The 21802-nt window shown below is 40.1% G+C and overlaps 1 protein-coding gene across 1 annotated transcript in view; it reads left to right on the forward strand.

Annotated features, from left to right (window-relative positions):
- The window catches only part of HMG20A (high mobility group 20A), a 76864-nt gene that overhangs the window by 1235 nt on the left and 53827 nt on the right, over positions 1-21802 (forward strand). The window lies entirely within an intron of this gene.

The following is a 21802-nucleotide window of genomic DNA, read 5'->3' on the forward strand; positions in this document are numbered from 1 at the left end:
GTAAGAGACGTGGGTCCCATCCCTGAGTCAGGAAGATCCCCTGGAGTAGGAAATGGCAAACCACTCCAGTATTCTTGCCTGGGAAATCCCATGAACAGAGAAGTCTGGGCAGGCCAAGGTCCATGGGGTCGCAGAGAGTCTAACACACCTGAGCGATTTAGCATGCATATGCATGCACACGCACCCAGCATCGATATAAAAATGGTGTCTACACTTTGTGGTTTTAAGGCATGGTGCACGGATCCTGAAATTCAGCTCAGATTTTAAGTAGGGGGGAAATTTGGCTCATAAAGGACAAAAAATATGTACCAAAATGTTCTATTTTCCTATATTCTCGGTGTTTTGTAAGAAACTACCTGTTAAGTAATAAACACTTACCAGTTTGATTTCTTGGCTTGTTTTCAAGTACCACAATACTTAGTGGGTGGTGAGGGTACTGAAAGGATCAATCTATTTGGTGATTATAAAATCTCAACAGCATTAGTAATTTTAGAATATCTATCAAGTGAACTGTAATGTCTTTCAAGAATATTTAAAAGAATAAAGCTTTTGTATTTTTTTTCCTTTAGGGTTCTCACCTAATCTACCCTCAGAATTTGCAATTGTTTTGATTCTAGTTCTTTTCAAAAGCTTTTTGTTTAGAGTTTATTAGAAAATCTGATTTACACTAAAATGTTCAAACAACTGTAAAACTTAAATGTCACAATAAGGAAAAAGATATGTTTTGACCTTTTATAGACATAAAGACAAAAAAGCTAAGACCCAAAAATCAGTGAATTACCTTTTCAAGGACTACAGAGTTTCTGCAAAAGCTGAAAAGACAGGACCTATTTATGTCTGTGTTACTATTAATAAAAGGTTAGGAACATGTAGACTGCCTCAAGCAAGTATTAATTAATTGATTAGAAAAACATGTTCATTATCTTCTGTTAGTGTACTATAGAAGAAAATATTATATGAGACTCCTGACAAACTATTAAACTACAGCATTAAGAACTATTGAAGTGAGTAAAACTTGTGGAATTAGATGAAATAGAGAAAAAGTAAGTTAAAATATTGATTGAAATACAGTAGTAGTGCCTTTAGGAAACTATCTTTGGAAAGCAAAGGAGTTTTTAAAGTTGGTCTTTATACCATTCCATGGAAGAAATGCAGTATAATAGAAATAAGAAAAATTGTTGCAGCTGAGAGACTTGAGCAACTTAAAGAATTGTCTGTTCAGAAGAAAGCAATTTATAAAGCACATATCTGAAAGAAGATGTTTTGTGATAAGTGGCAGTTATTCATTGGTTCCATCAAAGAAGAAATATTAGAAAACCTTGTGGAAAATAGAGGGAAGTTCATGGAACCTGCTTTTATTCTCTTTAAAAGTGTTTTTGTAGAGTAGTTTGCTGTCTTCCAAAGGCTTTTTTTTTTTCCTTACAGTTCTTTGTTGCAGTTTTCTTTGCATGTTCTAATAGAAACATTATCAAAATTAGAAAAATAAAGACTTTTGTAGGTGTATTCTGTGGCTTCTTTAAGTAAATGAATTTCATTCCATTACTTGCCATCAAGAAAAAAGAGATTGTCCATTTTTTCATAATATTTAGATTAGATAACCATTTTCTTTTTCAAAAAGCAGTCATTAGATAAACTGCTCATAGCAGTTTGAAATAAAACAGTAGGTCAAAATTCTGGATTCTGTCTCACTGAAGTTTAATTATCCAGGAAGAGCTAGATGCTATCTCTAATGCAAAAGGATCTTTTCATTCTTTTGTCTACCTTTCTTTGTAAAATCATGCTCTTGTTTTACAACTATTGCTTTTTGGTATATTTGTTGTTTTGATAGTTCCTTGTTTTTGCCATTGAGTTGAAAAGGAATATGCTAATAACATGAATGGTCCTTAAACCTGCTGTTCTGCTGTCATCTCAGGGCCATCAAGAGTATTCAAATGAGAATACCCCTTTCATGACCTTTCATTATTTCAAGAAAAGTTTATTGAGTGCTTACTATGTAATAGTCTCTGTTTTAGGATCTTGAAATACATCAGTGAATACACACAAATATCCATATTCTCTTGGAGTATCAGTTCAGTTCAGTCATGTCTGACTCTTTGTGACCCCATGAACCGCAGCATGCCAGGCCTCCCTATCCATCACCAACTCCCGGAGTCCACCCAAACGCATGTCCATTGAGTCGATGATGCCATCCAACCATCTTATCCTCTGTCGTCCCCTTCTCCTCCTGCCTTCACTTTTCCAGCATCAGGGTCTTTTCCAATGAGTCAGCTCTTCACATCAGGTGGCCAAAGGATTGGAGTTTCAGCTTCAGCATCAGTCCTTCCAATGAACACCCAGGACTGATCTCCTTTAAGATGGACAGGTTGGATCTCCTTGCAGTGCAAGGGACTCCTCAAGAGTCTTCTCCAACACCACAGTTCAAAAGCATCAATTCTTCAGAACTCAGCTTTCTTCACAGTCCAACTCTCACATCCATATATGACCACTGGAAAAACCATAGCCTTGACTAGACGGACCTTTGTTGGCAAAGTAATGTCTCTGCTTTTTAATATGCTGTCTAGATTAGTCATAACTTTCCTTCCAAGGAGTAAGCCTCTTTTAATTTCATGGCTGCAGTCACCATCTGCAGTGATTTTGGAGCCCAGAAAAATAAAGTCTGACACTGTTTCCACTGTTTCCCCATCTATTTCCCATGAAGTGATGGGACTGGATGCCATGATCTTCGTTTTCTGAATGTTGAGCTTTAAGCCAACTTTTTCACTCTCCACTTTCACTTTCATCAAGAGGCTTTTTAGTTCTTCTTCACTTTCTTCCAAAGGGTGGTGTCATCTGCATATCTGAGGTTATTGATATTTCTCCTGGCAATCTTGATTCCTGCTTGTGCTTCCTCCAGCCCAACGTTTCTCATGATGTACTCTGCATAGAAGTTAAATAAGCAGGGTGACAATATACAGCCTTGACGTACTCTTTTTCTTATTTGGAACCAGTCTGTTGTTCCATGTCCACTTACATCTGTTGCTTCCTGACCTGCATACAGGTTTCTCAAGAGGCAGGTATACTCCAAATCAAAACTGGAATTTTGCTCCCTTGATATTCCTAAATAAGCTCTGTAGTGTGATCATTGTTCAAACTGAATCAAGAAACAGCCCTAAACTTGATCTCTTTCGGTCTTGATCTCTAAGCATTCTAAACCCAGTCTTTAATATTTCAGTTGAATTTTTCTCCAGACCAGTAAAAGTCCCTGTGTTAAATATTCAACCCTTTTCATCGATGCATGCATCACAACCCTACCATTCTAACCTCCTTTGTGTGGTACAAACAAAAGTGAACAGTGGGGAAAATAGGGGATCAGATAGGCCTGGGTTCAAAAGTGATGTCTACATTTTACTAGCTGAGCTTCTTACTAGCTTGGTAACCTTGAACAATTTATTTAAGCTCTCTGAGCCTCACTTGTCAGAAACCTAAATGGGGTTATTTTATGTAAATCACCTGGCAGAATGCCTGTTGTTAGGAGCTTAAAAAACAGTGAAAGTGTTTGTCGCTCAGCCGCGTCTAACTCTTTGTCACCCCATGGACTGTAGCCCACCAGGCTTCTCTGTCCATGGAATTCTCCAGGCAAAAATACTGGAGTGGGTAGCCATTCCCTTCTCCAGAGAATCTTCCTGACCCAGGGATTGAACCCAGGTCTCCTGCATTGCAGAGTCTTTATGTCTGAGCCACCAGACATGGGAAGCCCATTAGGAGCTTAATGAATGCTATTATTTTACCCCCCGGTTTGCTTCATTCTAGCTATTGGGATATGCCTGCATGACTGTTGTAAGCCTTATTCCCAGAAGTATGGGGATGCGGTGCTAGGATTATTCAAATTCAGCCTTTCCCAATCTGAGTAATCTAAGCATGCCCACTTAGCTGTCAAGATTTTACTTTTTGTTCTTTGCAGAAGAAATCACTAATTTCCGTGATTATTTTAGATAATAAACAGAAGAGTTTCTAGAAAAGGTTAAAGAATCACTAATTTGAATTGTTAAAGGAAGACTTTTTGAATCAGTCTTCTAAACCTATTTAAATATTAAGCCTAACATTCAGGAGTCTTCTCTTGTTACCCATCTACACATTCCCAACTAAATTGGTCTCTGGGGCGGGGGAGGCGGGGGAGGTGGATGTATCTTGTACCCAACCTTTTCTATCTTGGTTCATACTATTCATTGTGTGAAACCTTTGTCTTTTCCTAGGAAAATCCTTATCTATCTATCAGAATGCCACTTTCTTTGGCCCTTTCTCAAGTACCACCTTCAGCTTCAAAAATTATTTTCTGATGTCTGTCCTCTAGTACTTCTGTTTTCCCAACTATATGTGCTGTGTCTGTTGACCCTTCAGAGCATTTTGTACTTTTCTTGCGGCATTTAAAATCCAGTATGACTGATATTGTTGTTGTGTATTTCTGTTGTTGTTATTGTTGTCAGGCGAGTGTATACTCCTCGCTTCTGTCTCGTTGCAACAAAGATTTGGAGTGACGGACATTAAAGCCCTCGGCATGTCACAGCTCTCGGGTCTTGGGCAGACCAGACCGTGTTATAGCTCTTAGACAAATCAGTGTTACAGCTCCGTGTTACAGCTCTATTTTATTTAGATAATAACAGGAAAATCCATCCTCAAGGCATGAGGGCATGTCAACACAAAGACGCAAAGAGAAGCGCGTCCCAGCGCGTGGGAGAGAGAGCGAGAAAGTGCGCAAGCGGGAGAGAGAGAGACCCCCAGCCCTTTGGCTCCTCTTTTTATACGTTTTTCCTCCCCCTGGGCCTGCCCTATGTAAATTGGGCTGGCCAGAAGTGTTGTTTGTTCTACCTGAGGTCCTCACTCTGGTCCTCAGACATTCCTTTGTTCTATTTTTGCGGGCTTTTCCCTTCCTTGTCTTTTAGCCACCACCATTCTGGACTCCTGTTTCCTATTCTACCTACCTAACATTCCCCCCTTAAGAGATGGGAGGCCAAATTCTTTGGGAATAGGGGTGTCGAGGTCTTTCTGGCTACTTCCTGCTGAACTGGGATGGCAAGGGGTATTGGGCCTCCCCCTCTTGCTAGTCTCAGGCCTCAGAGTCCTTATAGCGATGTCCATCTAAGGGTGAGTGATATTTTCCGTGGTCAGCTGTAGTTTTATGTCTTTGTTGAACTGGCACTGCATGTTGTAGCTTGTTGACCTGGGTAGGGACAAAACAGATTAGACAATTGACACTACATGGAACAATCATAAGCAGCATCAATATGGCATAACAAGGACTAGTGGGGCATTAGCCAATTCCAAATTCACATCGCCAGGATGGCTTAAGTCCCTCCTTGTTCAGGAATCAGAAGATCTATCTCGTGTCTGTTTTGGAGTACAATCTTTGTCAAGCTTTGTTGGCTCTTTAGAGCTCTCCTGAGAAATCTTATCCCCAGAAACCAGATTTTGGGGGTGCTCATTAGAATGGCACTCATTGATAGTCCTGAATAGGTATCTGAGATCTCCCAGGGGCTCACAGGTGTATCAAGTGTCCTCTTCTGTTTTCTTCCACAGCTTAACTCATGAGTAGTGAATCCAGGAGTCTTGTCCTGGTACCTTGACTGCTGTGGGGGTAGAAAGTATTACAGAGTAGGGGCCCTTCCATGTGGGCTGAAGTTGAGCCTTTGGGGACCCATCTTTCCAGACTTTAATTAGGACTTGAGTCCCTGGAGCATATAGTGGTGACTCCTTAGAATCTTTTGGGTCCTGTTCATACCCCACAAGTGTATATCCTGTTGGAATTGCCCAATGGCCATGGTGTAAGACTGGAGGGTCTGAACCTCTGGATCTAGGAAGAGGTCATTGAGATAAACAAAAGGTCTCCCATATAGCATCTCATAAGGACTAAGACCAACCTGTTCCTTAGGGGCAGTGTGGGTTCGGAGGAGAGCTATTGGTAAAGCCTCTTTCCATCCCAGGGAGGTCTGGGTTATCTTTTTTATCACTGATTTTAAGAATTGGTTGGCTCTTTCTACTTTTCCTGAAGACTGAGGCCTCCAGGCACAATGGAAATAATAAGTAATGCCCAGTGCTTTCGAGACCCCTTGGGTGACCTTAGAAGTAAATGATGTCCCATTGTCACTTTGTAATGACCTGGGCAGACCAAATCTTGGAATGATTTCATGGAGCAGTTCTTTTTACCACCTCCTCAGCCTTCTCAGTCCGGGTAGGAAAGCCTTCAGTCCATCCTGTGAATGTATTTATCATGACTAATGGGTATTTATACCCTTGAGAAACTAGCATCTGGGTGAAGTCCATCTGCCAGTCCTCTCCTGGGTAGGCCCCACGTTGATGGACGGGCTGGGCCAGCTGGGGTCTTCGAGCTCCTTGGGAGTTGTTTACTTGGCAAGTGGGACAAGAGGAGACCACTTGTCTTATAGTTGTTTGGAAGCCTGTTCCTCTGAAGGACCTTTCTAGTCATCTTTGGAGGGCCTTTTCTCCTACATGAGTGGTGGCATGTAAGGAGTTAACCAACTTCCATTGGAGGTTTCCAGGCATAAAAAAGAGTCCCTTCTTTTGGAACCACCCCACATGATCTTCTTGAAAGCCCTCACTCTTAGCTTTAAGAGTCTTACCTTCAGTATATGAAGGAGTTTCTGGCAAATTATCTGTGGAACTAAGGTGGCAACCCCTATTAGGTCATTGTTCTGTACTGCTGCTCTCTTAGCTGCCTGATCAGCTGCTTGGTTCCCTTGTGCCACTTCCGTGCTCCCTTTTTGGTGTCTTTTACAGTGGGAGACTGAAACCTCAGTAGGCAGATGGACTGCCTCCAAGAGTCTAAGAATTTGATCACCATATTTGATTGGGGACCCTCGGGTGGTCAAGTGGCCCCTTTCTTTCCAGATAGCAGCATGTGCATGTAGCACCAGAAAGGCATACTTGGGAGTCAGTGTAAATGGCTACTCTTCTTCCTTTTCCCAGCTCTAAAGCTCAAGTCAGGGCTATGAGCTCAGCTAATTGGGCTGAAGTACCTGGTGGCAGAGGTTTAGCCTCTATGATCTCAAAATTGGAGACTACTGCATATCTGGCTCTTTTTTCCATCCAAGACAAAGCTGCTTCCATCAGTGTATCAGATTTCCTCAGGATTGGTCAGAAGATCTTCTGACAATCCTGCTCGGGCTTTTGTCCAGTGGTCCAAGGTTTCTAGACAAGAGTGAAAGGGGAGAGAGCCCTCGGGGGTAGGCAGGAGGGTGGCTGGGTTAAGAACTTCGCAAGGGGATATAGTGAGGCCTGGGTTTTCCATCAGCATTACTTGATATCTGAGGATTCTTTGATCAGACATCCATATATGGCCTTTCCCATTTAGGAGTTGTTTTACTTGGTGGCTGGTAAAAATAGTTTGCCCCCAAAGGAGAGTTTTAAAGCATCTTCTATCATGATTGCAATAGCTGCAAGATTTCAAAGGCAGGGGGGCCAGCCTCGTGTGGTTGGATCAAGCCTCTTGGATAAGTAAGCTACAGGCTGGGGCTCAGATCCCAACCTTTGAGTTAATACTCCCAAGGCTGTTCCATCTCTTTCATGGACATAAAGTTGGAATGCTTTTTCTGGGTCTGGCAACCTCAAGGCAGGTGCCTGAGTTAAGGCTTATTTTAGTGTAGCCTCTGCCTTCTTTTGAGGAGTTCCCCACATCAGTTTGATTGAATCTTATCATCCCTTTAAGCTTTCATATTAAGGGCTGGGCAATTGGACCATAGTTGGGTATTCAGATTCTACAATACCCAGTTAGCCCCAGGAAAGCTCACAATTGTTTTCAAGTCGTGTTTTCGATTCCTTGTACCCAATCAGAAGATAGCCTCCTGGACCCATGTGTAATCTGAACTCCCAGGTAAGTGACCTTTGTTTCGACCATCTGTGCCTTAACATGGGAGACTTTATATTCCCTTTCTGCCAAAAAGTTTAGAACCTGAATTGCATGTTGTTGGGCATTTTTCTCATCTGGAGAGAAGATTTGTAGGTCATCCACGTATTGTAATATTTTCCCATTAGGTCCTAGGTCCAGATCTAGGAGATCCTGGCTAAGGGCCTGTCTAAACAGGTGGGGGCTATCTCTGAACCTCTGAGGTAGTACTGTCCAAGTCATCTGTTGGTGTTTTTCTCCTGGGGCCTTCCACTCAAAGACAAAAAGATACTGGGATTCTTTAGCCAGTGGTATGCAAAAAAAATGCATCTTTGCGATCCAAGACTGTAAACCACTTGGCACTGGGTGGGATTTCTCCCAGGATTACATAGGGATTGGATACTGTGGGATGGAGGGGGACTACAGCTTCATTTATGATCCTGAGATCTTGAACCATTCACCAGGTTCTGTCCTTTTTCTTTACTGAGAGGATTGGGGTGTTACATGGCAAACTGGTGGGGACCAATAGCCCACAAACAAAGAATTTATTTATTAAAGGCTGTAGTCCCTCCTGAGCCTCTCTCCTGAGGGGATATTGTTTCTGGTTAGGAAACCGAGTGGGATCTCAGAGGACAATGATGACCAGTTCAACTTGGTGGGCTTGTCCAGGAGTTCCCTGGTCCCACACCTGGGGGTTAATTTTGTCTTCCCATAGTTTTTGGTCCCTCTCTATTGGAGAAGGTGTAATGGGTTCTTCAGTAGTAACCAGGAGCTGTAGAACTCTAGGGGTTGAAAAGCTTAGGACCTAGGACCATCACAAGGATGGTCCCCAGTTTAGTGAGTGTATCTCTTCCCATTAAGGGAGTAGGACACTCAGGGACCACCAGAAACTGGTGGGAAAATATTTGTCCATCCCAGCAACAAAGAAGTGCTCGGGTGAATCTTTTAGTAGTTGTTTTTCCTGTAGCATGCAAAATGGTACAGGTTTGGGAGGAGAAGGCTCCGGAATAGGAGATCAAGACAGAGTAGGTAGGCCCTGTGTCAACCAAGAAATTCTCAGACCTATCTGCCACATCCAGTTGCACCCTTGGCTCCAGCCCCGTGATGGTTATCTGTGGCAGGTGGGATGGCTGGAGTGGGCCACTTCAGTCCTGTTGAACCATCATAAGGGTAGGCTTGGCGCTTGACCTTGAGGCTCTTGGGTCCCAAGGGCAGAGTGCCGCCCTATGTCCCAGTTGATGGCATTTGTAGCAAGCCATTTTAGGAGACTTGTCACAGTTTGGACACTCTTTGGTCCAATGACCCGCCTGTCTACAGATTAGGCATTTGCCTAGTGCCTTGTCCTTCAAGGACTCGGGGTTTGCCATAGGGCTTCTCTGGAGGGTGGCCAGCATCTGGGCATGCCTTGTCTCTTTCCTTCTCTCCCTCTCTTGGGCCTTGGCCTTCTTCTCCTGTTCTCTGTTATAAAAGGTGTTGGTGGCTGTCTGGACCATCTCATCTAAAGAGGAAGCAGGGTACTGCTGCTGTAGCTGTTGTAACTTAATTCTGATATCCGGTGCACATTGGGACAGGAATTTGTCCTTTAAAATCACCTGTCCCTGGTAAGAGTCTAAGTCCAGATTGGTAAACTTTTGGAGGGCCTCTTTTAGCTTTTCCAGAAAGGCAATGGGGTTCTCATTGGGCTCCTGAGTTATTGCTGAGACTGGGCACAGTCCCACAAGTAATAGGCTTCCTTCTGTTTCCATGGGTGGACTTTCTTAGGGGTGAGTCTTTCTGAAGCTTATCCTACCCAGTACTGTTGCAACCTGAGAGCCAGGCGTCCCCGGGTCAGGGTGCAGATCCCGAGGCAGGCTAAGGCATGACAGCCTCCAAGAGATCGAATCCCCGGGCCGGTCAAGGTGTGACAGCCTCCCGAGAATTGGGTCCCTGGACAGGTCGAGACGTGACGACCTCCTGGGACCCCTGAACTGGTGGATCCCCAAGCAGGTTGAGGCGTGACAACCTTTCAAGGACCAGATCCCTAGGCAGGTCAAGGCAGGTTGACCTCCTGGGACCCCTGGACTGGAGTTGGGCATCCCCAAGATCTCCAGCGTGACCAGTGCTGGGTGGGATTAAGGGGTTGTAATCTTAACTCATTGCTGGTTTGTCCACCATGGATGGAAATAGATATCATGATGTAAAGCAATCCAAGCCTGTGCCCTGAGACTGGGAAACAGTGTAACAGTCATAAGCCTTATCTTCTTGCTCTAAGGGATTGTAAATCACTGATTTCTTTCCCTAGTCCTCCATAAGAGCAGGTTAGGGTGTCTCCAATGGTAAACATTTCGTTGTCATAGACCCACTTTAGTTAATAACAGAAAGAGTGACAAAGGAGTGGGTTATCTGGCCCTGTTAGGGACATTAAGGTATTTTAATAGTAGGCTGGGTGGAGCAATGTTGCCTACAAGGGGGCAGGGTCCTGATTGTAGGAGTTGGTAATTGGCTTAAGAACAAATTTGTTTAGAGGCAACAGACCAAGTGTTCCATAAAAGTGGAGTGAAGATTTGATCCAGGGGTATATTTGTAACTTTAGGAGAAGGTTGGTAAGGGTTTGGGCCCAAACGGCCCAGGGCTAACTCCCAAAGTGGCACACATTATCCCTGGAAGCCCAATTGCCTTTGAAGGGATGCCAACTGATGGACTTCTAGCAGGCACTGTGTGCCTGTCGCCCGCCCTAGCGGGTTCACTGAGAGATGTCGATGTTGAACATGTTGTAGGAAACATGGAAGATGAAGGGCAGAGGGATTGGATATTATACAGTATTTCCCTCCCCAGGGCCAGCTGTTTTCTGGTTGTCCCTCCATAGGATTGTAGAGGTGACACTGTGGGCCCGAATGGGGCTGAGGAGAAGAGTGTGAAACAGGAGGGAAGGGTGCAGAGCACAACCTTTGAAAGAATGACAGCACAAGGGCATAACGTAAACCGATTAAAATCAATCGGGTCCAAGATGACAAGTCAAATTCAAGTAAACCTTAATCCCCAATCTGTAGCCAAAAGACACCCAGAGGTGGCAGGACAGCTCTAAGGCACTGTCAGAAGACAGAGGAGTGGGTGGTTCCCCAATGGCTGGTAAGATCCTCCCACTCATTAGCATATGAATTCACCCCGCTCGCAAAACCTAGCCAGGCCACATTCCATGGCCCATACCCTGTAGAGTGGGCGCTTCTCTCTGAATCCTAACAAATCTACCTCTTACCTATAGCTTTGTCTCTCACTGAATTTCTGCAATGAGACATCAGAGCCCCAGCTTCATTAGAAAGTCCTGAAGCCAGGCATCCTGGGTTTTGGTCCGGCTCAAGTCCCAGGAGAGAGAGCTGAAGGACAGGAGGAAAAAGCAATGGGAAAAACGTGCCAATGAATCCCCTTCATAGCCTGCCGGAAAATTTGCTAAATATCTGACTGGTGCTCACAGTTTTCATTGGCCTAATCCTTGGTACAAAGAAGAGTAAGGACAGAAGAACCCCACTGGCTTGGGTAACAGCTACTGGGGCTCAGCAGATAGTGCCTTTGGAACATGCTAAGGAGTAGCCCCTCCAGAGTCCCGGGATTGTGCCCACTTCCGCCCGCCTGTTTGCGGGGTGGGGGGGGCGGGGGGGGGTCGTGGTTCGAGGAAACAAGAAACGAGAAATTGTAAAAGAATTAAGATTTCATTAGGCATATGTCCCTCCAGCCATAGGAGCAAGGATCTCCTGCCTTAACCAGAGGTCTTCTGGAATCTGAGACTGAGCCTCGTGAGCTTTCTGCAGAGTTCGTTTTTTACTGTCCTGGTTTCCAGCAGTATGGGCCTCTTGTCACTTTCCTTGCGCTGGGTTTTCTTGTTCCGCTGGGCTCCTGCTGTGCTTGGCCTCTTCCTTGCGGTTCTGAGGTTGTTACAGCCGGGTTAAATCCGAGTCACAGCACCATAGGTGTCAGGCGAGTGTATACTCCTCGGTTCTGTCTAGTTGCAACAAAGATTTGGAGTGACGGACATTAAAGCCCTCAGCATGTCACAGCTCTCGGGTCTTGGGCAGACCAGACCGTGTTATAGCTCTTAGACAAATCAGTGTTACAACTCCGTGTTACAGCTCTATTTTATTTAGATAATAACAGGAAAATCCATCCTCTAGGCGTGAGGGCATGTGGACCCAAAAATGGGAAGAGAAGAGCGCCCCAGCGTGCGGGGGAGAGTGAGAGAGAAAGTGCACGCCTGTGGGGGTGTCAGGGGGCGGGCAGTGGAGAGACCCCTGGCCCTTTGGCTCCTCTTTTTATATGTTTTCTCTCCCCCTGGGCCTGCCCTATGTAAATTGGGCTGGCCAGGAATGTTGTTTGTTCTACCTGAGGTCCTCACTCTGGTCCTCGGACCTTCCTTTGTTCTATTTTCGCAGGCTTTTCCCTTCCTTGTCTTTTAGCCACCACCATTCTGGACTCCTGTTTCCTATTCTAACCACCTAACATTGTCATATGTAGAGTTCATGAATGGTTATAAAAGTTTGCAGGCTATACGATATTACTGTCTGTGTCTACTGTCCTACCTGGCCATGCACATCATAAGTATTCAGTAAATATTTGTGGAGTTGAATTGGCAATTGGGGTAGATGAAACTGATCAATAACTTTTGTCCACTACTTATACCCATTGTTTAATATATATATATTAATATATATTATATATATGTTTATATATACATCAATAATCTTATAGCTATATGATGAGACCTATGAGAACTCAATTTAATTGGAAAGAACCTATCCTCAATTTAATTGGAAAGAACTAAGTTGTAATTAATATGTACAGATTTTGAAGACTGAAGGTGTTTCAGTGAAGGTGGGGTGGGGACTCATTGTAGAGTAGCTTGCATTTTGAGAGATATCCCAGGCTGTCTGAACTCAGAAACAGAATAGATTTAGATATCAAGAGATGCTTACCTTGCAATTCCACTCCTAGTTATATACCCAAGAGAATTAGAAATGGGTTCACATCTTTCCCCCAGATGTTCCTAGCAGCATTTATTTGTAAGAGCCAAAAAATAGAAACAAAACCAAATGTTTATCAATTGATGAATAAATAAGCAAAATGCAATGTAGTCATACAGTGGACTATTATTCATCAATGAAAAGGAATGGAGCATTGGTACATGCTATAAAATGGATGAATCTTTAAAATATTACACTAAAGGGAAAGAAGCTAGACACAAAAAGCCACATATGATTCCATTTATATGCAATGCCTAAAACAGGCAAAACCATAGAGACAGAAAGTTAATATATTAGTGTGCCAGGAACTGCGGATGGAGAATGACTGCTAATGTGTATGGAGTTTCTTTGAGGGAATGATGAAAATGTTCTGTGATGGTTGCACAACATAACCATGATACTAAAATACCTTGTATACAAATATATTGGGCCAGCCTGAAAGTTGGTTCAGATTTTCCAGTAAGATGATACAGAAAAACCAGAATGAGCTTTTTTGGCAAACCCAATACTAAACCACTGAACTGTATACTGAAGGGGTGAATTTTATGGAATGTGAATTATACCTTTAAAGAGAGGGATATACCTAAACTTGAAGATTCTGGATTTGGGGATGGGACTAGAACAAAGAAGTAGTAGTGAAAGTTGCTCAGTTGTGTCCAACTCTTTGCAACCCCTCTGTCCATGGAATTCTCCAGGCAAGACTACTGGAGTGGGTAGCCATTCCCTTCTCCAGGGGGTCTTCCCAACCCAGGGACTGAACTTGGTTCTCCTGCATTGCAGTCAGATTCTTTACTTTCTGAGCCACTAGGATTATAAGGATGTGATAATTCTCATATTCTAGAGGGAAATGTAAGTGTCTAGGTGCAGATCAGGTGAGGATGGATAGGTTTCTGGCTATCATGTTTCTTATGAAGCAGGCAGTGAGGTGAATGGTTAGACTAGAAGGGTGTTGACAAGGGAGAACAGCATTTTAGGAACTTAAAGGAAGCTTCAGATTTTTTTCTTGATAGGGTCAAGGATGTGGTATGTGGTCATCCTGGTTTCAGTGTGAAGGTCAGCTTAGTTCAGAGGGGGAAAGTATCATAGGGAGTCTGATAGCAATCAACAATGAAGTTACTGGAGAAGATAGGAGAACAGAGACTCGACAGAAATATTAGAATTTGATTCTAAAACTATCCCTATATGATGAAAAACAGTTAAATCATAGTGGAAAGGAACCAAGGGCAATGATTTGGAGAAGTTGGTACATATGAAGGTATTCATTTGAAGAAATGCTTGAGTACCTTTTATGTGCCAGGCACTATTAAATAAAACCATAGTTGTTTTCTTTATTTGAATTATTTTTTTAGAATAAGATCTTAGGAGTGAAATTGTTCATATTCAGAGTATGAGTATTTATAGTTCTTGATACAATAGGCTGTATTATTTCTCTAAAAAGTTATACTAATTTTTGATGTCACTAATTTTTGATATACAAGTGTGTTGTCTTAACCACAATTTCACCAGCAAAAATTCTTGGCTAATTGGATAGGCATAAAATTATTCTTCTCTTTGATTATTGCTTCCATTATAGTGTTTCTTTATTATGGAATTGTCATCTGTGGGAGCATGAAGGAATTCAAAGCCTTTATATTTGCTCCCTCATCTGGTATAGCTTCCTTAAAGAATATGGATTTTTAAGGACCCTAGGAATCAAACCAGCCCCTAATTTGAATTAGCTCAAAACTACTGTTACTCAGTGGTGTTCTGCTTATTTCTTAAATGGTATTCACATTTAAACCAAATTTAGCTATAATTCCAATTCCCATTCAACTAACTTAATTCTCATAATTTGGTGTTTTAGGTATTAACCAACTTCATGTTGCATATGAGAAGATAGAGGCTAGTTCACTTGCCCAGGGTCACTTGACCTGTAAGTGAAAGAGACAGGATTTGAATGCAGCCACTTATTATTCTCAAAATCTGTGATCTCCTAGAGTCATTACTAAAATTTACTGGGGGCTAATAGAAACTGGAAATGAAATTTGAAAGGGAACTTGGCCAATCAAGCACTTACTTACATATGTATGTAATGAAGCAGTTAGCAGAAAAGGTTTTTTTCATTTTATTTGTTTATTGGCCCTCAAAGAAGCCCAGAGTAACTTTTGAAATAATAACTTCAAAATTGATAACAAGGTTAGTGAGATACTCAAAAGCATAGTACATGATAGCAAAGGAAGAGAGTTTTTTTCATTTTTATTCAGTATGATATGCTTACTAGACAGATTTAGGATCAGGAATATAAAACGAGATGCCATGTTCAAATGCTCAGCTTTAATCAGATAAAATACTCCAACATATAGATAAGGCAATTAAGGCTCAGAATTACATACCAAATACAGTGACACAGTGGACCCTAGAATATCAGCCACCTGCTTCCTAGTACACTTTGCTAAATTGACTGAACTAAGTAGAAACAACAATCTCTGTGCTTGTTTTGTAATTTATAATTTTTATAATTTAATATGCTATCCTTAAAAGAGATAATTTCTTTGTGTATTTTAAAACAATAAAGATCCACACACCAAATTCCTAAATATTTAGTGATAGATTAGAATAAGACGTGATACTAAAGACCAGGTTGAACCCTAGTGTATCAGATAGTCTATCTGTAAGTTATACCCAAACAATATTTATCTGTATCCCAGATGAGTATTTGGGATTTTCAACAAAGCCCAGCCCTTTTTTTCTATTCCTAATCCTTTAAGTGAAACTAATACCCCTGCATCCCCCAAAATGGTATCCAGATACTCCACTTTCATTTCTTAGCCTCAAAATTTATATTTCCTTTCTCATGCCATCTCCACACTTCCTTCATTCCTGTACTTCATAACTTTAATTCCTATTCTCTTAACACAAACCTTGCATTTTTATTGCCAGTGATACCACAATTACTTCAGCTCTTTGCAAAAGCAATATAGCTATTGTGTCAGCAATAATAATAGGTTCACAGTCTTGAGCCAAATTTCCACTGATAGGATTTTATTCTGAGAAAATACTTCAAATAAAGAAAATAGTGAAAGGGACAAAATGTTAATGGCACTGATATCTATACTGTTTTTAAAAACTGGAAACCTTCTAGATACCCAAAAATAGAATAATGGTTAAGCAAATTATTACCTATTCATTCAATAGGCTATTAGACATTAATTTTTCACAATAGCTTCTTTTAAAATATGTTAAAAGATGCTCTAAGAATGTTTATGCCAAAATGAAAAAAAGGAGAAATCAAGAAAAAATAGAAAATTTTATGTGATTCATGTATTTCTGAAGCATTTGTATTTTCTGTGTCATAATAACTGACATTCATTGAGCATATACTGGTATCAGGCACAATACTAAAGCAATATTACAGAAGTATTGAGTAATTAGTAAGAAACCTGCTTTAAAGTCAGATCCTAGCTCCATCACTTACTAGTATGTGATCTTAAAAAAGAAACTGGAGATAGTAACTATATCTACATTAAGTTATTTAATCTATATAAAGTGTCTGGCACATTGCATGCCCTCATTAAAGTGTTTTTGTTAGTAGACATTTTATAGACATTTTAATCTTCACATCCTCACAACATTTATGAGATGGTGTTATTTTCATTTACATAAGAGAAAATTGAAGCTCAGAATGTTTAAATACTTGAGTCAAATAACTTGCCAAGGTCACACAGCTAATATGCAGTAGATTTTTGATTGAGAGCCCATGCTATGACTTCTGCTCCTTGAGCTGAGGTTCTAGGTTGCTGCAGATTAATGCTTTTGCTGAGAACAACATGAGAGAACAAATTTTTTAAAAAGAATAATGAAAGCATCAGAGACCTACTGAGGCAGCCATCAAAATCATGAAGCCAAGGGAACTTCAAAGAAGCACACTTACGTTCTATGCTTCTCTTTTCCTGTTCAAGAATTTGCTTAATGTATAGTACAGAACAAGAACCTGTGAAACTGAGCAGAGGATTTCTGCTATAAGCAGAGAAGCCAGTATTCTCATGGGGCTGAGTACATAAAAATTGGAGTTTAGTGATCCCCAGTGGCCAAGACTGAGGGGTCAAGATCTTAGTAGGGAAGGGAAGCATCTAGAAGTGATTTTGTGAAGAGCAGAAGCTAGCAAGCTAACCCCTAAAAAGAAAGAGTGAAATTTTTTTTCATCTCATGATGTTGACAAGCAAGCATTAAAATTCTGGTCCCTCCAAGGAAGAAAGGACCTGTAAAACAGCCCAGGCTCTCAAATAGTATTCCCTATGGGGTCACACAGAGTCGGACACGACTGAAGCGACTTAGCAGCAGCAGCAGCAGAGGACTACACCCTCTATACATAATAGACTACAAGAATAACTAGAAATAAGGAAGAACATTTCATAATTATGGAAGAGTCATCCTACCAGAGAAAATGTGAGAATATAAATCTGTATATATCTAATTCTAGTAATATAGCTTCAAAAAATATTTTTTCAAGTTCACATGGGACTTGTAACAAAATAGATCTTATGATAGACCATAAAGCAAGTCTTAACAAATCTCATCCAGACTGTTATCTGAACATAGTTTGATTCAGTAAGAAATGGATTATAAAATAGTAGCTAGCAAACTCCCCCCAAAATACATTTCTGAATGACCCACTAGATCAAAAAATAAAGCACAATTAGAACGTATTCTCAAGAGAATAGTAATGAAAATACAATATATCAAAATACATGTGAATGTGCTATACTTGATGGGAAAAAAGCTATACTTGATGGGAAAATTTATAGCCCTATATGCCTATATTAAAAGAGAAAAAACTCAAAAACTAGTGATCTAAATATCATTTTCAGGAAATCCAGAAAAGAATAGCAAATTAAACCCAAAGTAAGTAGAAGAAGGGAATTATTTAAAAGTAGCAATTAATTAAACAGAAAACAAGTACACAATAGGAAATATCTGCAAAGCCAAGAGGTCGGTCTTTGAAAAGGTCAGTAAAATGTATAGACCTCTAGCAATACCAATCAGGAAAAGTATACACTCAATATTAAACTCTTGATCTTTTTCCTAATTCTACATCTCCAGTATTCCTATTTCTATAAATCTCATCTCCGTATATATCTGCTGATAGCTCAGTTGGACATCTTGGTATCATTCTTGAGAGTTCTCACTACCACACACGCACATCATGCAGACCACTACAAAATTCTCTTAACTCTACCTCCTAAATATATCAAATCTACTCTATATGATACATCTTCACAGCCATATCTTGTTTTAAGCCACCATCATGCTGTGGTAGACTGTTGCAGTGACTTCCCAACAGTAACTTCCTAGATTCATTGTTACTATTTGTCAGTCCATTCTTTACATAGAAGTTAGAATGATCCTTTGAAAAGCATAAGTATCATATCATGCTGCTCCTTGGAATTCCTAAAAGCCTTGCTCTTACATTGGTGAAAACCCAAATGTTTAAGATAATCCCACATCTGTGCAGGATTGGCTTATCCTTGCTGCGCTCTCCTGATCACTTTACTCCAGCCCCCTCTAGCCTTCTTTCACTTCTGCCAAAGCACCAAGTTCTCACTCAAGTCCTAGTTCCTCAGTGTGGAATGTACCTACTTAACATTCAGTTCTCACTTTACTTCTTCAGAGTGGTCCTCTGTCTAAGTGACATCTCCCACTGCTTTTCTATAGCATTCTGTTCTTTCCCTTCCTAGCAGTTTTCACAATTTAAAATTATATGTGCTTAATCTTTTACCTCACACCATAATTTTTGTGAAAGCAGAGACTGTTCACTGTTGTAGTCCTGGTGTCTTAACTAAGTGCCTGGTATATGTTACACATTTGGTAAATACAAGATGAATGAGAAAAGATAGCATGCCACCTTAGGCAAACTCTACAGGTCAGGAACCGTTTCATAGGTGTGCCCTGTACCCTAGGAGCATGGAGGGATTATTTATTTTCTCTGGTTTAATACTTTATTTCTTCAGAATTACTCTCAGAGAAAGGCACCATGTAATCATTGTAATGCCTGGAGACAGTTTCTGATGATCAGCCTGTCCTCTCAGTGATGTATATTTTATGTGCTAAGCTAAACTCGCAGTTGTGGGCAGATTTCATTTAAGCCCCCACAGAGGAATACACCTGCCTGCATTTCTTAGGTCGGAGCTCTTGGAAACTGTTGGCAGAGTATTCTTGGTGGCAGTCTTGGCTAAACAACTTGTCTTTTCTAGAATTCCTTTTTTTTTTTTTTTTAACATTAGAGCCCTACAAAGGAAAGGTGGTCTGATTACATTTGCTTACTGCAGAGATTGACAGCATTGTTTGTATAAAGGTTATTAGCTATTTTAGGCATGTAAATATGCCATATGCTACCACAGTAAGTATATGACATGCCTTTTAATCACAATAAAGCAAAAATGGCCACATTTCACAATACGAATGTCTTCATACATGTTTTATAAGATATACAGAGCTATTGTGATTTGCTATTACAAAGTATTCTACATTTTCTTAGCTTGTGTTTTTTCCTTCATCTTAAACCTAATTTTTAATTAAAAATTTAATTGTTTTAAGCTAATTTCTGTAAAATGAAATATTTAATTGTGTGTTTGATATAACATTATAAGTCCAACAATTGTTTTTTTCTTTTTTTAAAAATATATCTATTTTTAAGAAGTCCAACAATTTGTAAGAGCTTTTGGCCACTAGAATTTCTTGAAACACATGAAAAAAATGTTTACTAGCAATTTTAGGCATAAATTTCATTTCAAAAGAAAATGTTTTATATACCTGAAACTAACTCACCACTGTAAGTCAACTATAGTTTAAAAAAAAATGTTTCAGGGACTTTTATTTCTTAATGTATAGTAAATGAAGTATTCTTATTTATTTCTAAAGTCTTAGTACCATACTCAGAATTCTCCCATAAACTGAAAAAAGCGTGATGAATGTTCCTTATGCATTCTGGCAGGTTCAGGGCGATGATGGGGAAAGGGAGTAAAACAAGAAGAATGAGAATTTTGAGTGCCTGGTTTCTCACATCATCATATTACTATTGCTATTATTAATTTTGCCTTTAACAAAATTATTCTTAATGCAATACTTTTTAAAAGCCTCATCTAGTTATTGATATTTGTGGATTTACTAGACATTCATAGCTGTTCTCAGGTCGATTGGGAGTTTATAAGTCATAAGAATGTATAAATGTCTGCTGACAGGTATGACTAAGTAAGTTTGTGAATTTCATAATCCTCTGGTTGCTATTGCAGGTTCTTTCTTTGGTTTTTGAAATGTAAATCACTGACTCTAGAGCTAGTGAAAAAATACGAGGAATATTGAAATTCTTTCTGTAGTACTATAGCAGTGTGTAAATATGGTGCATTCTGGGTATAGAAGTGGTGAGGAGCCTTTAAGTACAGGGAACTCTGCCATATGTGAAAACAGTCTTCTCCAGCTAATTGCCAATTTAGAGACTATATTAAATAAATGTAGTAGAGTAGTTTTTATGTTTATTTCTTGAAAGGGGAAAGAGCAGCTTTATTTTGCCAGAAAGACAGTGTCAGCTCTAGCCATTAATTTCCTGGCAAAACAAACTACTTGCAGAATTCTAATTGGCCAATTTCTTCTCCCCCGTGTTTAATTAAAATCTTTCTCTAGCAATACATGATACTGAAGATAGTGTATAGATTCCTTTACTGTACCAAGAAAGACTTGGGTCAACTATATCTTTCTAGCTGTCAGCCTTTAGTAATTATTTATCTTCTCTTGTTTAGCAATCTTGTCTAGAAAGCATTCTCAATGGTAAAGAGAAGGGTAGATATACTGTTTACAGTCTTTATCTTCTATGTCTGTGTCACCATCCATAGAGTTGTATTCCATTCTGCAGAGTTTAATGTTTACTTGGCTGAGTAAAACCTTATCACATTAGAAATAACAACTCAATTTCTGTTTGTAGCTTAATTCGATCATGTAGTAAAAATAATTCTGGTGTCCAGGATTGGAATTGATCTCTGTTTGTACCTTACCTTAGAGTGATGCCCTGTAGATAAATATTGCGCTTCAGGGGTGCTAGATTGAAGACTAAGGATGAATTGGAATAACTGCATCCTTGTTTTTAAACATTAGAAAATCTTTCACCAATGGTGAAACAGCAGTCATTTTTACATATCAAGAACAATATCCTGTTAGCTAACAATTGATCATCATCTAGTAGGAAGCTTGAGTTCAAAGATTTCAAATTCAGAACACTATTTTTCAAATAGGTTAAGTGTATTTAAGTTCAGTAGTGCGGCATTTTATGAACTGTTCTAGAAAGCAGTGAATACAGTGTAATGATTGAGCTTTTTTCCTCCTGAGTATTAAATTGGTAACTAAATTGTTCTCTTTTTTTCAAACTGTGCCCTCTTAGCAGGTAGGGAAGGCATGTTTAACCTGCTGGGTCCAACTCTTGCCTGGGTTACATGTTATATCGTTTCAATACTTAATAAATACACATAATAAGAAATAAATTGTAGCTGTAGCTCTGAACTTACTGTGCTCTGACCTATAATAATCTGTTTGCACTCTGCTCTCTTTGTCTTTGAAGCAAATCACATCACCCCAAACTTAGAACCTACTTTACTACAATTGTGTCAATAGTGTTGTCATGTTTGAGGAGCCTAGAAAGAAGGAAAAATTTAACTGGCATCGTGGGATCTCAGTTGGTTTAACAGTTTCTCCTGCCTTACTTGGTAATGCATGTATAAAACTGGTGAATGGCATTTGCTCTCAAAAGGTTTTGAGGTTGATTACAACAGAAATACATTGTAGGAAAGAACATAGATACTGTAATTTAAAGGGTTATAGGAAAGACTAGGAATTACTCTGATAACCTATTGATTTCAAGACCTCAAGCATATATTTAAATACGATACAATCGAAAATAATCTTCCTAGTT

The sequence above is a fragment of the Bos indicus genome, chromosome 21, assembly GCF_029378745.1.
Source record: "Bos indicus isolate NIAB-ARS_2022 breed Sahiwal x Tharparkar chromosome 21, NIAB-ARS_B.indTharparkar_mat_pri_1.0, whole genome shotgun sequence".
NCBI lineage: Eukaryota > Metazoa > Chordata > Mammalia > Artiodactyla > Bovidae > Bos > Bos indicus.